Source organism: Sabethes cyaneus, chromosome 3, assembly GCF_943734655.1.
Source record: "Sabethes cyaneus chromosome 3, idSabCyanKW18_F2, whole genome shotgun sequence".
Classification (NCBI taxonomy): Eukaryota; Metazoa; Arthropoda; class Insecta; order Diptera; family Culicidae; genus Sabethes; species Sabethes cyaneus.
This window is the reverse complement of record NC_071355.1, coordinates 54,217,807-54,236,328: the sequence shown is the minus strand read 5'-3', so window position 1 is coordinate 54,236,328 and position 18,522 is coordinate 54,217,807. Positions and strand designations below refer to the sequence as shown.

Genomic DNA, 18,522 nt, shown 5'->3' with positions numbered 1-18,522 from the left:
AAGCCAAGTTTACTGAAGAACCATTCTGGCGCTCCGGAGTTATGATGGAACATACAATAATATAGATTTAGCGCGTTTTTCAACCAATTATGCCATTGCAAATCATTTTTAAAGTTTTTGTCACCCCCCCCCCCCCCTTGGAAATTGACTTGAAAAATCGGGGGGGGGGGCAAAAAAATAATTTGTAGGATATGAGTCAAATTTCTTTTTATAAAATCAATTGTCTGTGGGCTTTACAGTCTGAAAAACACGAAAAATGCTCGAGTGTACGAGTTGAATTAACGCTTCTAGCACGAAACAGAAATGGAAATTCGAACAATGGAATTTCCGAAAATCGTTTAAAAAAAGTTTTCCTTCGTTTTTGTCATTTTGTCGTAGATTTTTGCATAGAAAATAATAAATTATATATTATTAGCAAGAATAGATTCGGTTTTCACGTTCACGTTTTCTTAAAACCCATGTTTTTTTGCTCGATTAAAAAATTCACTTTGTTTCTTGTTGGATATTTGGACTCTAAATTATGTTTTTGTTTTTATTTCGTGTATGCTTTGTTGCACGGTGAATCGAATCACTGAACTAATGTGACTCGTGATACTACAAAGTTGTATGCCCTTGGGAATATTGAGAAAGAATTACGCTATCAACACGATCCCTCTAGTGTTGGGTAAATATTTAAAAATTACGTCGCTAATCGCATCTCTCCATCTTGACACCGAAGTGAAAATCGAAAGTGCTACGCCATACATGACCAGTCCCTCTCTCTATTCGCCGCCTGTCAGTCGCGGTCGCAGTCGCACCCCCGAGAGGGACAGAAATCTGCATCTTCATGTGACACTGCCGTTCATGCCGATGGATGCCGACAGTTTCCGTTTAACACTAACTTACCGGTTTAGCCTGCCTACACCTAGTGGCCAGTTTCATTAACTGTCAAAGCGGCGACGCACCGCATCGGGAGACAACTGAGATGAAGAGCACTTGTTTGCGTGTTACACCATCACGTTTACTCTGCTGTTGGTCAAATGATTGACTCATTACGTTGTTTGATAACGAGTTGAAATTATAAATGTTGGCAGTTTCAATTTTAATGTCGTGCATTGCATATTACCACCGGCGATGTGGTGCTTGCTACGAAGATCTATCTAAATGAAAGTGTCCCGTTGCTTGGTTAATTTAACAAGATAATCTTAGAATGGGTAATGAGATCAAGCAATTTTGCAAACATGCAATGGAATTGCATGTGACAATAAAGCCAAAGTGATATAAGAGAAACACGACAAAAAACGAATATGTGAAATTGCTAAATGTCTTTAAAACATTGACCATGTTGAATAACGTGCTAATAAGCCGATGGAAATTTTTCATAACTCTGTTAATGGATTGCAAAATGACACCTGCGAAACTCCCCTGAAACGGGGCTAATATTCATAACATAAATTGCTACAAATGTGCACGAACACAACCCTTCAGATCGGATGTAGATCACTCTAAAGTAATCGTTTGGTTCTGGCCTTTGAAAGTTTGTTTTAAGAAACCGCAATGCGACAAAATGGCAGACTCGCCGGCGTTCGGTGTCCAGTTCGATCGCCACCAAAGTGCAGCTCAGCATTTCTGTTTCTGTATGGTGAACGTTCGTCGACCATTCCTACTAGTAGGTAGTCTGCGTCTCTGACGCGAATGCGGTGAAGTAACCTGTATCAGCATCAGGCCAGCTCACTTTCATTGCTGACTGGTTTCGAGTTGCATTCGGCCACCAGCCACCATACTGCTGAATGCAGGCAAGGCTGCGCTGTGCTGCCTACGACGAGACAGACGACAGCGTTGCAATCGGGCTCAGCTCAGATGCCGATTGCATCTATAGACACCGGGTTTTCTAATCCAACAGTTGCGAATTTTGATCGCGCACAGTAGTAGGAACCGCTTGTTGCAAGGAGACACACGTGTGCCAATAATCAGTTCTGTCTGGTTTGGCGTGAGCACCTACCTACATGCTTTCGGTTTTGGCAGATTGCGATTGCTTCCAATGTTTCTCGTTGAAAAAGGAAAACATTCGCTAACAAGTCCGCATTTTTCTTTTCACTAGCTTACATTGTACTGTTTTGCCTTACCTACTCGAACGAAAACAGGTTTAATTGCTTATTCTAACCGTTTCGGTGCGAAATTCCTTTTACCGAACTCACATGTTGAGCTGAAAAATAGTTCAAACCTTTTCGGTAATTCATAGTTATCGTACGTAATTAGCAAAATTTTAAACTTGTTTAAAACTATTCCGTAGCTGTTAGAAATCTGCAACTAATAAACAGGCAATAATGCGATATTCATCCCATATCATGTGGGTTGTCAATGCAATCCATCACTGTCACGCAATGGATTTCAGTCCAGTTTTTTTTAATTTATCACCCATCGATATTATGCCGCCTTGCATTACCTCACCCGAGAGCACCCTCCTGGCGGACATCTGCCAGGTGCCGCAAGTGATCCCTTAGAGCGGCATGCATGCATGTTCAACGTAACCGGCTTTGTACCGTAGTACTTACAGATGGCTTGACCGGTAACATAATATTGAAACCTGTCACCCCAAAACGAAAGTGAGAGTGTAAGAAAGTCTTGCTTTTTTTTGTTTGCTTCCAAGGCGAGAGGGATAGATGAAGCAAAAAAAACACGATACTGCAGCCTGCAGCTTTGCAGCAGCAACCATCATCATCGTCGAATGAGTGTTAAGAAAGGCGATTTTGGCTTTTGGCCTTTCTCACGCAAAGAAAGGCTTCCTATACATTTTTTTTCTTATCAAAAAAGACGGTTTGGTAACCGAAACTTTGAACACGGAAGAGTAACAAAAAAACTAAAATTATTTGATGTTCCCCTAACCCGGTACTGTTTTCGTATAGTAAAGATTAGATTACATAATAAAAATGGGATATTTTATTTTGACGAAAACGACACTTCCAGTGCGCTGTATAACTTTATCTTTTGTATTTACGGCGCTATTGGGCTGCTACCCCATTGGTAGCAAAAAGAGCGCTGATTTGGCTATCAACGGGGTAGCAGACTCATAACGCCGTAAATACAAAAGATAAAACTATCCTTTCCTCAACAATATTGTAGATAACAATAAACTCTACAATTGCCCCTTACACTACTTTTTCGAATTCTGTTTCGTTGAGGCGCTGTAGTTCTGAGACTGTAGTTTAATGAGTATCTACTGAGCGAAAACCCGAAAATGAAGCCTGCCCAGTTGTGACCAGAGTCAGCATTCATAAGCTGGACGACGAAACGCGATGGTTGTGTCTTGAGCAACGACGAAAACCTGATTTCAGCCAAATTCTGGCAATCAACTTCTACAAGGTTCTTAATAGATTCAATGTTGTTTACGCGGATCATTTCGCGAAAAAATTCATGATTTCGTAAGGAATCTTTGTTGATTGCCTCAACAAGCGTGCTGGTTAAGTCTTGCAAGCAAGGGCATGCTACAATGGTACAACAACAATGGGGTCCAGTTTGTCCCGAAAGAGCTGAATCTACTAAATTGTCCTTAGATCCGTTCAACAAAAGAGTACACTGGGTGATAATAAAGCGGAAGCGGACGATGAATGGAGTATTCACCAGCAACATTGATAGGGTTAAATTGGTGGAACTGGCTGGCCAAGATCGTAACTGAAAAAGTGTGCATCGGCCAGGTTTGGCACGCTCGTTTTGTTTCGATTTTGCTTTTTTGATTACTGCACCTCCTCAGCCAAGCAAAAAGTGGTGTATGGAACATTTGTAGAATTAGTTATAATCTGCAATTCTGTTTAAATAAATAAGAATTACTATTTGTATTAATAGCTCCATAAAACTGCTAGCCCGTTGGAAGTAAAAAGAGCGCTCTTTTTGCTACCAGCTCCATTGCAGCCCTATAGTGCCGTAAAACACAAAAGATTAAACTTTACTTTCTTCTGCAATATTGTAGGCAATTACTAGCTCTACAAATACCCCACGCACCACTTTTTCACATTCTGCTTGGATGAGATGTAGTAATCAAAAGTTCAAAACTGAAGCGAAAAGAGCATGGTAAACCTGGCATCGACAGATGTGCGGTATCAACAGTAAAGTGAGAGAATTTCTTAGAAAAAAACGACGAATAATTCATTTATGTATTTTTTTCACTAAATACAGTTGGATTGCGAATTTGGCACCAAATGCTTGTCGCCTATGTTGCCAAAATCGAAACCGTGCCAAAATCGAGACGCTTTTTTGATATGAAAAAATTGAATGTAAATGCGTTAGAAATTGAGTAAATATTATCAATCAACGATTGCATTCATTTTATGCTTGAAAAGTCCGCCAAGAGCTATCCGTCCGGTGCAAGTTAGTTTTTGGCAACCTGCGGTAAGACGTAGTCCTACGGCAATAGAAATTTTATTGTTCGAAACATTCTATAACAGCAATCTTTTTTTCAAGAACACACTGAGGGTATCATTTGTGCGTCATTTAAAGCATGTATGCGAAAACTGACTAATATTTAAGCATATTTTGTAAGGGAAATATTTTATGTTGCTAAAAACGGATACTTTTGTTGCCAAAATCGAACCATACTAAAATCGAACCATGCCAAATTCGACATCCTACTGTATAACATTATTATCTTAGTTCATTCTTGGTAAGTATTTCGATTGAAAGAATGATTAAAACATACATGCATTCGAAAGCGCTCCATTTCCCAATAATATAAACTTTACACTAAGTTTAATGAAGAATAGTCCATGCGTTGCGGAGTTATGGCGGTGCATATAAGCATACAATTCCCTTTATATACATAGATAAACTTTAACAAAACTAACCACTGACAAAAGAAGAGACTATGAAACTCTTAACACATTCCAGATTCCTCCACAAATAGTGCTTACTGTGGCGAATGTTGTTTTGGTGTTTTTGTTTTTATTATAGACCCTTTAATATAAGTCTTTAGATTTTCAGAGAATAGAGCTTAATTCATCTCCGGTACGCCTTTTGTGTGATATTTTTGAGCCTCCTGGTTACCATAGTAGTACAATTTTATATCTGGGTTCATGTTAAATTTTTCTACCAGGAAGAAGCTTGATGTAAGTTTCAGCTATTTCAGTTGGTTTGAACCAGGGACCGAAACGGTTACACTTTTTCTGTTACATTTACCAGCATGCAATGCCATGTCAGACTCCTAACCAATGCCATCGCTCTGTGCTGTTTCTGTACCGGCAGTGCCTATCTTATAAGTGTCGAGACTAGCCAGAATATATACATGATAATAAGCAAACATTTTCATACGTTAGCCGACCATTCACACAAAATGTCGTGTAGAAATGACATGCATTCGCCGCTTTTTACTTACAGTTATAGTTGAAATAGTATAGTGAAGTGATAGAGAATAAGATGTATTGGGAACCTTCTTATTTAAAACCGTGTTGTTTGGGGGAAAGCTGTATGTTTGGCTTACGGACGCAAAGCAGCAAAAGAGAATACAAAAAAGTGTCTCCAAGACTGGTGACACTTTTTCCCCCATATCGAAGAGTGTCTGACATGTAGAACAGATATTTTCGTTATTCTTGCATTTCTTTTCGGTGCTTGTGTACTAGTAACATGTCGCAAGACTGGTAGCAAGATTAAATGGTAAAAGTCTCCAAATTTTTGTCACCAACCAGTACATTTAACGTCCCTGGTTTGAACTATGAAACGAGACAATACTATTGATGTATTGTCAAAACGAGCGTGGTGTTAGAACCAGGCTTCTGTCGTGCTCTGCAAAATATCTCAATTCACGGCGTTTTATTGGCAAAGCACAGAAGAAGAATCGACTAGCCCTCTCTCAGTCGGATGTTACCTTCTCCTGCGCGACGAGTTTTGTTTTGCTTTTGCAGTGCTTTGCTGCTCTACTCTGCCGGCGAGTGAGCATCAGTTTGGTTTCATCTTTCTTTTTCGGCCGGGGCGCTACTGAATGCATGCTCTCAAGGTCACGGAGCAAATTGTTCCAGTCCATATAATTGCCTATCGCACATTCTCTTTGTGACACGGAGCGAATAGTCGAGTGTCTCCAGTGTGCGAAAAAAATATTAGCTCTGCTTGTCGATGTGCTCCTACTGCTCAAAATGAGTGGTCGTAAGAGAAAACAGTATTCAGGCATCGTCCGGAGGGAGAGGAAACGGTTGAACAGAAAACGAAAGCAACTTGAACGCTGTGAGAAGCAGATTGCTCTGCCTCTGTATGCATAAGATGAGCAAAATGAAGCCTGGTTAAAACTCAAAATGCTGCTTTTTTCGTTGCTATAACAGAATCGTACTGGGTCATGACAGCCCAGCTAGCACCAACTCGTATATCAATGTACGAAAACTATCGTAAATACCCTACTAGCACAGTTGTTATAAACTAGATGTGATAACCGATTAATGACTGATTTCAGTCATAAATAGGTTTTAGCAACCAGAAGTGACAAAAGTGTGCTACTTGGGTATCTCCTAACAAACTCAAAATCGTAACTAAAGCTTGATAAAGTGGGATCAAGTTGATTTTCTGTCGTATATAATGATAGTGACTGACATACATTCGATTTTCAGCACAAAATCGTAGAGTAGTACGGAGCGACTCGCTCTTAATCGGATATTATCGTATATAAATACTTATATAGTCGTAACGCTCAAAATTATTCGTAATCACGTATATCGCCTCCAAAATAGTACGGATATGCCAATTTTGCGCATAAAATACGATTTTTTTAGCATGTATATCTGTACGTAATGCTGATTTTTACCTTTTTTATACATATGAAAATGCTAGCTGGGAGAAACCTCGTTGGATTAGAAGATTCCTAGAAACGCTGTGTTGCGAAAATAGATAGAATTCATCAGACATTTCTATTTCATTAGTAGAAATCGGATCATCTGGCTAGCTCAACTGTACTCTTCAGCTTCCCATGGTTATGGCTCTATGCACTCGGGCTATTATGAAAGCGTGGTTAGTTATATTGTCAGACAGCGTTTTCCAAATAGGGGCTCCCGTACCGTCCCGAATTTTGAAACAGATTTGGACTAGATTCTGAATTCGGTTTTTGCCATATTTTTTATCAGATTTTGGGCCAGATTTTGGATCTGCAGCTGATTTTAGGATACAGTTTTTTGATCAGTTTTTATAGCACCAACCAGATTTTGGATCAGGTTTTGAACCGGATTCAGGACCTGGACCATATTTTGGAACTGGATTGGATTTCGAGCCGCATTTTTTTTTTGCATCTCTTGTTTATCTAATCTGGGTCCAAAATCTAACCCAAAGTCTGATTCAAAACCTGGTCAAAAATTTGGTCAAAAACGTGGTTCAAAATTTGGTCCAAAATTTAGTCTAAATCTGTTTCAAAATCTATTTAAAACAGATCTGCACTATATTCTGGACCAAATTTTGAACCACGTTTTGACCAAATTTTTGACCAGGTTTGAATCAGACTTTGGGTTAGATTTTAGACCCAGATTCTAGGCCTGGTCTGGACCACATTCTGGATCTGCATCAAAGTCTGGATCATTTTAGATCAGATTCTGGACCAATACAAAATCTTGGAGCTACATCAGATTCTAGATCAGATTTGGACCAGATTTTGGATAATATTTTGAACCACATTTTCGATCAAATTTTGAACGAGATTCTAGACCTGATCTTGCCCCGTTTCTGAATCAAATTTTGTATCAGATTTTGGTTCAGGTTTTGAAGCAGATTCTATACGTGAACCGTATTTTGGATCTTGACTAGATGGACTATATTTTTATCAATTTTTGTTCCAGATTTTGTAATAAATTTTTAAACAGATTAGAACCAGATTTAGGACTACATTTTTAATTAGGTTTTGGTATTATTTAGACCTGAAACAAATGTTGGACGTCCATCAGATTCTGGGCCCGATTTTGGACCACACTTTTACCAAATTTGGACCAGGGTTTTAGATAATATATTGGACCACATTTTTGTTCAGATTTTGGATCAGATGTGGGACCAGATTTTGAACCACTTACCGGAACAAGACCAGATTTTGAGCTTGGATCAGATTCTGAAGCACATTTTTATCAGAATTAGGATCAAATTTTGAACCAGAGTCTCTAATTGGACCAGATTTCAAAACAGCAACCAGATCTTCGATCAGATTTTAAACCAGATTCTGAACCTGAACCATATTTTGGACCTGAACTATATCGTGGATCACATTTTTTATCAAATTTGATTTTAGATTTCGGAACAGATTTAAACTAGATTGTAGACCATGTTTGGACCACATTTTCTATTAGGTTTTGGATCAAATTGTAAACCTGATTCCATAGCATTGCAGCCTGACATTGTGGCGGCCTTGGCGAAGACCCGACTTTGCGTCCCCACGTTTTTTAAATCAATGTTCCTTCAAAATTTATTTTTTTAGAATGATAATCTAATTCTAAAAAAATAAATTTTGAAGGAACATTGATCGGCAATACCGTTGCTACTTGCAACCCAAATTGTTTATCATGAACTAGAACTCTTAATGATCTCTTCAGCTCTGCTACCAATTCATTTGCGCCAAAACATTGCAAGGTCCATGATTTCCGAGTCATCTGTTGCTCTCACCACTTGGTGCTGGATTCATGCCATCCAACTATCCTGCTTTTGATCTTCAGCAACCTTGCGGTCCTGCGTCTGGTCGAAGCCATAGATCCTCCAATCAAGAATATTAACGGTTCCAAAACTCACGACACCTCCGATAACACTGTAGTCATTAGCAAACTCTACAGTTTATCCTGAGTCCATAATCTCTGACATTCCTGCAACCCTGTTCCTTGCAATTCAACTATCCTACATACAATCTTCGATAATTTAGCATAGGTTTCGTGAGATTTTCGGTTATTCTCCAATTCAATATGCTGATATAAATAATATATATTTTATGAATTATTAAAAGAGCGTAAGCTCACTGGAAGTGCAATTATTATAATCAGTATAATTGAAAATTTCTGGTTTTAAATAGTTTTTACAAAATTTACAAAATGTAAATTTCTGGTTTTAAATGGTTTTTATACCAATCAAAGAAGTTGTTCGAAAGGTGTAACACTTCAAGAGGTTTTTCCCAAGATAGTATAGAAAATATAGAAATATTAGGGAGAGCTACTTATAGAATGTAACAGGATAAGAAAGAAAGTGGAATAACGCACTGTCAGCTTCCCGGGTAAACAGAGTTTGAGTCAGTTATGCAAGATGGTTAAAATACCGAATTACACATTGGCGATCCTGCCGAACTGAACCTTCGGAGTGTTTGTGAAGGTAAAGTTTTTGTTTTGCAATTTATGCGGTGAAGAGGGAGGTTATTTAGGTAAAAACAATGACATTTAGAGTTGTACCATGAATGGAGTATGCAAACTGGGAGGCTCAAACAAAAGTACCGCATCGTTTAGTCGCCAATGTGAACGTTTAATACTTTTCACGTTGTGTGTTTCAAATACGCTCACATTTTGTTAAGAAAAAAAGAAAAATAAATCATCAAAAACAACATTAGAAAAAATTTTAACATGAGTGTAATCGAGCACAAACGAAAGCACGCTGCATTTTGTCAAATGAATTTCACGTTTATGCTGATAGCGATGAATGCGGAACAAGCACTTTTCGTTACTGTTAACAAAACCTCGTAACATCCTCGTGTACTGACTTTGCATATAAAAAGCAAAAGATACTTTTTGTGCTATTTTACTAGCCAGAAATTCTGTGTTTCTCATCATGCAAAAGAACCTGTTCATTTCAGCGCACTGTTAGACTAAAGTTCCGTTCGCTGGAGGCGTTGGAATTGAATTAACTAAATATGAATCACTTCATATTAATTAACTCATTCCATGTGCAACACCAGGGAAAAGCACAGCATTTACGTACAGTCATATCCACGGAAAGCTGTACCGACTATCTGCTGGAACTGGATCAATCGAAGACTGCGACTTAAAACGGGCTGAATACGTAATGTGTGTCTCTGATATTCATAAAAAAAAAGTTTCAAATTCCTTCAACGGAGATAAAAATCACCATACGAACCTGTTTTTACTGGCACACCATTACGGAGACACGGTACCCACCTACTGCAACAACTGATACATCGATGTCCAAAAGATTGGGGTTTGTGATTGAACAAATCTTGAACAACCAGATTTTCGATATTCCAATTTATAATCGTTTTTACTATCTGAACTATTATGCGCTGCTCGAAAAAAGCAAATATTTCCATCTAATTTATGCAACCGACTGGTGACAGCCCAAGTCTTCTAGAATATCGCATTCTCGACGGGCAGTTCTGTCGGAACGCTGACTCAACATCGCGCAGCTTTTAGGAGCCTCACATGACACCAAAAAAGCTTCACCCGTCGCGGCCGTTGAATATTCAAATTCGATCGCGATTAAGTATGCATGACGCGCGCGCGAGCATTCGGATACCGATCGCTGGCCGTTTTTCTGTTTCAAGGAAAACAAGAATCGAACTTGTTTTTTTTTTGTTCGTATTTTATAGTACAAACTGTTCGCAAAAATCAAAGCCATTGCACACATGTGCGGATTTTCCATCCACGCACTAAAATGCCGGCTCGACGTGACAAAACGGTTGATTTCATGGCCCCGAAAATAGTGCATAAAATCGATCGAACCATGATCATGACCGGAGGACGCTTCGTCCTCGCGAAGTCGTTGCCTTAAGCCGGCAGGTGGGAACCTTCCCGCATTGTTCTGTGTAGGGTTACATTACAAGAATTTAAACATTTCATTGAAACAAAATTAGGCCCTAAACAAGTGCCACCGAAACAGAGAAAAACCGAAAGTGCATTTCTATCCATCGCATGCATGCAGCCAGCCAGCGCCTTTGCAAAGCTATTTATCCCTCCAACCAACGTGCATGCGGGTTCATAAACACGGCTCTGCTAGTCTTTGAAAATAAGAAGTTGCGCAACACGAAGGACGTTTATTGACGCTTTTCTGCCAACTACTTTTGCCAACAGCTGCGGCGCGGCGTTCACATGTGGGCATGTGACACTTCATGTATAAATCGTTACGACCAACCTAGAAATGGAATTAATTGATCGAGTTGTTTGGATAACTCGTTTATTCATGTGCCCATTGGAAGTACGAATCAAATCAATGTGATGTTTACTGGATGTGGTATGTGCTTCAATTCCATACAGGTGGAAACTTTAGGATACGGTTATTAAGAGTTACGTTTTCAGGAAGTGGAAAACTTAATTCGGACCGGTTTAGGGATTTTTACGGACCTTGCGATTCGAATAAGAATCTGCTATCCAAAACACTGAAGTACATTTTATGTTTAATCGGATGAGCTATAATTAATTAACCATTTAAAAGAAATATTTCATAAAAAATTGTCATCATTTCAAAAACTTTGTTCTTGGTATTTAATAATTTACTTTTCCATTTCAAAATTTTTAAATGTCTTTCATATTTATTGATTAGTTTTACATAGAATAACAATGTAGAACAGATTGTGCATATTTTTAGCTACTTAATTATAGTTAAATTACACAAATGATTCATTCATATCGTAATAGAAGCATACAAAAATACGAATGTCGCCACCAACATGCAACTGAAAACAGTTTGATGATAATCTTAGACATTACGTCAAAGTTTTACTCTCGCATTTCACACAGTAGGTACTGTTTTGTGTTGACACAGCAACACTCGCTGATTCTCTTTTATTAAACAACAGCAGCCTGTCCAACATCCACAATTTTTTGCAATGGTTTTCGAAGTAAGACATAGTTTTAATAACGGTTTCTTAAATAACTTTTTCTCTACAATGAAAAGAATTTGAGTCTACTACTTTCAAGAGGAATTACTTCAAATAAAAGGAAAGTAATAGAGGTCGGTAGATTTAGGAAAGCAAATAAACCTAGACAGAGGTCTGCTGTCCATTCCCCCGCCAAATTTGGTTCCATTTGCTTGATTACTTCTCGAGTTATGAGGAAATTTATGTTTCATTTGTATTGAAACCCCCCCTCTTAGAGGGGTAGGGGTTTTAAACCACCATAGAAAAAAAGGCTGGTACCGAATGGCCGAAAAACAAATGACCGAAATCCAAACGGCCGAATTCCAACAACAATCACAGAAGGCCGAATCATGAAAGGCCGAATTTTGCTCATTTTGTTAGACTTGAATTGGAAACATCCCCTTGAAAGATCTTTAAAATTTTCCCCTCTTTTGTTGCACTTGCCTTTTGTTCCACTCACAGCTCTGTGATGAGCAGCGTCAATGATAGGTGAAGGAAAAAAGCTTTTCGTAAAATTCTGTACCTTAGTTTCAGAAAAACAAGACATACTCTAAGACATACGTCTTTTTTTATTTTGGTAGATATAGTTTAGATGATTGATAGTTGTGTCTTCCCCTAAGCGCGAATGATTTACGTTTATTATACGGTGCGAGGCCTATTGATCGTGTTAGTAGCAACTATTTTCTGTATACAAATTTTCACGCCGATCGGTTCAGCAGTCTCCGAGTCTATAAGGAACATACAGACAGACAGACAGAAATTCATTTTTATATATGCAGATGAATTTTCTTAGAATGAAAATGACATCAAAGGTAAAAAATCAACCTTGAACACCACTTTGAAATCCAAGATAGTGGGCTATTACTTAGCATTTTGCATGAAACCCCCTGCCATATTGACTTTTTAGAACGAGGCTGGCTATTAGAAGTCGAAAATCGTTGTTTGTTAATGTAGATGTAGATGTAGCTGTTGATTTATGGTCTCTGTCAGTCATGCCCATTCCAAAAAAGTCCATATGTATAGGTTCTCATGCAAAGTAAAAACTTCCTGAATGCCCATCCGCCATCTTAGATTTCAAAATAGCGTCTAGCATGGATTTACGACTTCTAACAGTCAGCCCCGCTTTGAAAATTCTTTTCTGCAATGGTTTTCATGCGAAATGCTAAATATTTTGACGCCATTTTGGATTTCAAAATGGCATCAACCATCGATTTTCGACTTCTAGCAGCCAGCCCCGTTCTAAAAAATCCTATATTGAAAGTTTTTACAGGCACAATATGAAATGAAAAGTCCACATTGAATACTAAATTATAATTTACCAGCTTGAATTCCAAAATGGCGTCAAACATCGATTTACGGCTTCTAACAACCAGTCCCGTTTCAAAAAAGTCTACATTACAAGGGCTTCCATGCTAAATACTAAACAACATTTCGCAGTCTTGGACTTTAAAATAGCGTTCAATATTGATTTTTAAACGCTGACAGTCATTCCCATTCTTAAAAAGTCCATATTTAATAGGTCTTCATGCAAAATACTGAAAAATAGTCTACAATCTTGGATTTCGAAATGACATCAAACATCGATTTTCGACTTCTAGCAGTCAACCACGTTCTAAAAGAGCCTATGTTGAAAGTATTTACATGCAACATATGAAATAATATTTCGCCAGCTTGGCTTTGAAAATGGCACCCAACCTCTGACCTTTGACAGTCTTCCCATTCCTAAAAAATCCAAATTGAAGAGGTTTTCATGAAAAATGCTAAATAATAGTTCACCATCTTGGATTCCAAAATGGCGTCAAACATCTATTTGCAACTTCAAACAGCCGCACTGTGAGATGAAACCCAAACCTAGGTGGACAAAAGTAATTACGCTAAAACCGTTAGTGTGAATGTATTCAAATTGATCACGATCGGTGAAGTATCAAAACTCAGTTGATTACGTTTCGGCCTACTGTCTTTTATTCAGTCATCATCAGATACTATTGTTAACAGAAATAAAACAATTTTTAATTTATATATTTTAACAAACAAAATGACAAAACTTACAAGGGAATAATCTTATCACTAACTAAAATTTTTGATATTTCACCGATCGTGATCAATTTGAATACATTCTCATAAGTGCACGGTGACTAAAACCAAATCATAAAACCGTTAGTCCTAGGTATATAGTATGTCTGGAGTAAACTTGTTATTTTAACTTCCACATTTTTTGGTGTATATGACAGTAGGGTAACCATCATAGTAAGCGAGTGCAAAATATAAACTTTTTTATGGCTTAAGTTAGCTGAATAAAATGTTCAGCAAAGTTAAAGAACATTAAATTTTAAGTAACTTTGCTAAAAAAATTAAAGTTCTATCTCTTATGATTGATGGGCTGGAGTTATTTAAAGTTTTTTGGTAGGAGTGGACCTAAAAAGTCCGTTTTTTTCTTTATATCTTCTTTCGTGTTTATTTCTTAGAAATCATGCCTTCTCAGCACTTTAACACACATGGAAAACTCACATTTTGTTTGAAGGAATCAAGTCGCTATCTCCTTCGGTTCTCAAGCTACAGGCATTTTTTCTAAAAAATATGGTTTCTAAAAAATATGGTTTTTTCAAATGTCAACAACGTAAAAACTGCTTTCACTTTCACTTTTTTAATCCATTCTATTTACGTAAAAAATGGGATTTTGGTAAGTAAAATGGTAATTTTTACTTCAATATTCAATACGGTCTAGCAAAATAGAGCCGACCTGAACCGAGGTGATCTCAATGAATTTCGGAGGCCAACATATTACTAAACATTTATACAAAATTTTATTTGCTGCTTATGAGCAGTTTCATGCAAAATAGCCAAAACATTTTGACCATCTTGGATTCCCAAGCAACAATGTAGGTTTTATTGTACTCTTATGGCGGTCTTTATGACTAATTTTGGTCTTAAATGCCATCATAAGAGTGTAATAAAACCCAAAATGTTACTGGGGTTCCAACCTACCAATTTCGTTACAGGCATCTGCTTACTGGTCAATATCCGTTAAACTGAGATGATTATTGTCCAACCGTTCCAACAATTAAATGTGTGAATGTCTTCTCTGAAAAGACAGCATTTTCCTCGAATATTGGACGACGAAACAGAATCATCAGCATAAACAAGTCGCACATTTCCAACAATCCGCTGGTGGTTAGTTTTGGCAGATTTAATCCCTGTTTCCGATAAACCACCAAACTGGGAAGCGTTTAGCGATATAAAATGCCGTTTCAATTTCTCGCATACGTAAAAAATCTGAAGCGATACAAACAGAAACGGTGACAGCAAACCGCAACTAATCTAGGAAAAGTAGCGCCACCAGGAAGAAAAAGAGTGCGTGGAGCTCAAGCAGGGTCTTGTGCTGCAGGCAGCAATGTGCAGAAGTATAGATGGAGGTATTCTGATGGACACCCGCGCGGTGATCGAAAGTTGGAGACAGCATTACACTGAACACTTGAATGGCGGAAGTGACTTGAACGGTGCAGCAAGCTACGAAGATGTGCCACCCCCACCGATAGGCGAAGTTAAAGAAGCCATCCAGCGGCCCAAAGCGGCAGGAAAGGATGGTAGTGTAGCGGAACTTATCAAAATGGGCACGGACAAGTTGGTCAGCTGTGAGTACCAATTGGGAATTGGAATATGCAACGGGATAATATTACGGGAAGAGTGGAGAGACAGGGTTATTTGCCTATCTACAAGAGAGGTGAAAAGCTGGATTGTTAGAACTACCGAGCAATCACTAGTTTGAATACTGCCTACAAAATACTCCAGATCCTCCAAAGTGCCGCGAATTCTGAGTCCCCACGCATCACTTGTTCATTTTTTTTTTGTAGATTACAGTCACTTTACCCAGCTTGGGTCAGTCGTGACTTCTGCGGGGTTGGGATATGAACCCGTGTCCTCGGCGTGAATACTAACTACTACGCCGGGACAGACCCTACCTGTTCAGTGATTTCTAAGCCGCATATGATAGTGTAAACCGACAGGAGCTATGAAAAATTTTAAATAAAAGCGGTTTATCAGGGAAGCTTAATAGACCTATCATGGCTACGATAGATGGGATCCAGTGCCGAGTGAGAATTTCGGGTAAATTATCGGACCCATTCGATACTCGCAGGGGACTTCGACAAGGAGATGGTCTTTCCTTCTTGTAATTGCGCTTGGAGGTGTTATAAGACGAGCAGCGATCGACATGTGGGGCACGATTTTTAACAAATCCAGTCAATTTATCTGCTGGACATGGATGCTGTCGGCAGAATATTTGAGGCGGTGGAAGATCAGTACATCAACCTAAATCGCGAAGCAGAGAAGATTGCTAGGAACCGCGCGTGACAGGGTCCGCTTAGGCAGTACCGTAGTAATAGACGAGGATGAGTTTGAGGTAGTCGACGCATTCATGTACATTGACTCATTGGCAACAGAGGAAAACAATACGAACCGTGAAATTATAAGGCGTATAACCAGCGGCCATTAACCGAGTTAGATGGAGAAATTACGGACGTCGACGTGAGGCCAACTAAGTAAGTAGGTAAGCATTTTGAAATCTTCATGTTTAGTTCCAATGCCACGCACGTTTTGATAATACATATCAAAATTTTCAATGACCGATGTTACATACCAACTAAAATAAATACTCACAAACATCGGCAGATATTTTGAGACCCCGAATTATGTGCCGCAGATTGTTTACAGGAAATTTTTAATCAAAATAATTTAAAAACACAAATAACCAATTCGCTGAAAACAAACCACAGAAAATTTCAACGTTCTTTTTCCTGCGGATGGCACGGTCATCAATCAACAAAGATAAACAATGAGCAGGAATCTGAGGAAAAATGTATATTTTGATGTATAAAGATGTATCAAACTTTTAATAGACAGTAATCATTTCACGCAAAACTCTATAAGTCAATACAGAGCCTTTCCGTTTTTTGATGGCAATGCTGAAATTTAACGATAACAAACTGTGACGTCGACAAAATAATTGATGATGTTAGTATAATTACGCCATTTTGATCTAACAGCAATAGCTAGTACCAAAAATCTTTTAACTTTAATTAACGCATAGTGCGATGAAAATGTATGCTCAAAAAACGGAAAGACCCTGCACTCCAAAATAAACGGAGTTTATATTTAGTTAGTTGAAATATATTAAGACAAGTGGAGGTTCTCCACCCAAAAACCTCAAAGTACATGAGTAATCGTTTCACTTGAACAACCGCGACAGGAAGTTTTTTTCGAACCGTACCGGAATTGACCTTCTAAGGTCATTCAAACCTGCGGCTGCGGCGATATTGCGATAGTAAACAGCTACTCATTGATTTCATTGCTTCTCTCGATTCCGGCTGAAATCCAATCAAGTTGAAACCCAAACGGATGATGCCATACCTTGGCATGGCAACTCGCATTTTTAGACTCATGGTTTTGTGGCACGGATGATGATTTGGAAGGGAACCATCGAGTACAAGACGAATAAGGTCACACGTCAGTGAGCAGCAGCAACAACAGCAAAATAACACAACACATGGCTAACCAAACCGGATCAAATTTTTCGGAATCAAATTTCCTATATATGATTTCATTTTCATCTATTCTGTCCGGCTACGTTCAGTGACCCACAAAGGAAGCGGTCACGCTATTAACTCACTTATTCCACGATACTTCAGTAGAAATGTTGCATCGCTTTGTAGACAGCTTTCTCGTACAGGAAAAGCACCAAAAAATTATCGTCTTCGTTCAGCAGCCAGCGCATCAAATAGTCCAAGCAATACAGGATCAGTTCAATCGTGTGTCCTGGCATTATGCGACGGCTGTCGACCGCAGAGCATCAGTGAATGCTGAAGAAATGTCCAACCCGGGTCAAAGCTTTCCAGGTTCCTTTCACTTCCGACTAATGTTTGAGGGTTTTGCCGATCACTACGCGTTTTTTTCTCGATCCACTGGCCAGCGCTGGTTGAAAGCCATAGGTATGTGGACGATCGCGAATCAACAGAAAAAAAATCGCGTGGACGTACTCTCACTTCGTGGCGGGGGCTTCAGGCTGCTACTGTATCGTCACTACCCTATCCGCTGCTCTGAACCAGAGCATCAATGGGTCATTCGAACAAGAGATCGTATCGTTGGTGATGAGTATCGGTTGCCTGAGAACCAGCGTGGCTTTACGACGGCGCCGCCGTGCCGGTCAAACTCTCGTATGCTCTCAGCAGTGATGACACGCTGCTGATGGCATCACTGCACACTGGCGCGGTGTTATGTGTTCACTTTCGAGCAGTTGAGATAAAAACGAGATTGCGTAAAACAAATTGAGTACGTAGAAAAGGGGTAATTTTCCCATTGTTATGCTTATTTTGTGGTCATCGGGTTGCTGCTTATCAGTGGAAGAAAATATTGCGAAAAATCCGGTAGTGCACCGGTATTTATCGATTATATTATCGGTAGCATCATAACATGAGATAATAGGACTATGGTAACAATAGATGAAGGAAGTTGGATATCAAAACGTATAGGTATAAAAATAAAACAGTCGATTTTGACATTTTGTTTTCCTAAGTAGAAACATCCATTTGGACTAATAATTACTTGCTGCCACTTTAGTTCACTAATGTTCCCATCAACTGCTTCGGAAGTTTACAGCCCATACAAATCCGATCTGTTAAAATAATAACGATAAATGATGCCGGCTATAAACTGAGTACCACAATGACTATTTGTTCCAGTTGAATAAAATAGTTTCACAC

At 38.8% G+C, this 18,522-nt stretch overlaps 1 protein-coding gene across 1 annotated transcript in view; it reads right to left on the bottom strand.

The window, feature by feature from the left end:
* LOC128742964 (mucin-5AC-like) overlaps positions 1 to 18,522 on the bottom strand; it is a 135,657-nt gene that overhangs the window by 105,862 nt on the left and 11,273 nt on the right. The window lies entirely within an intron of this gene.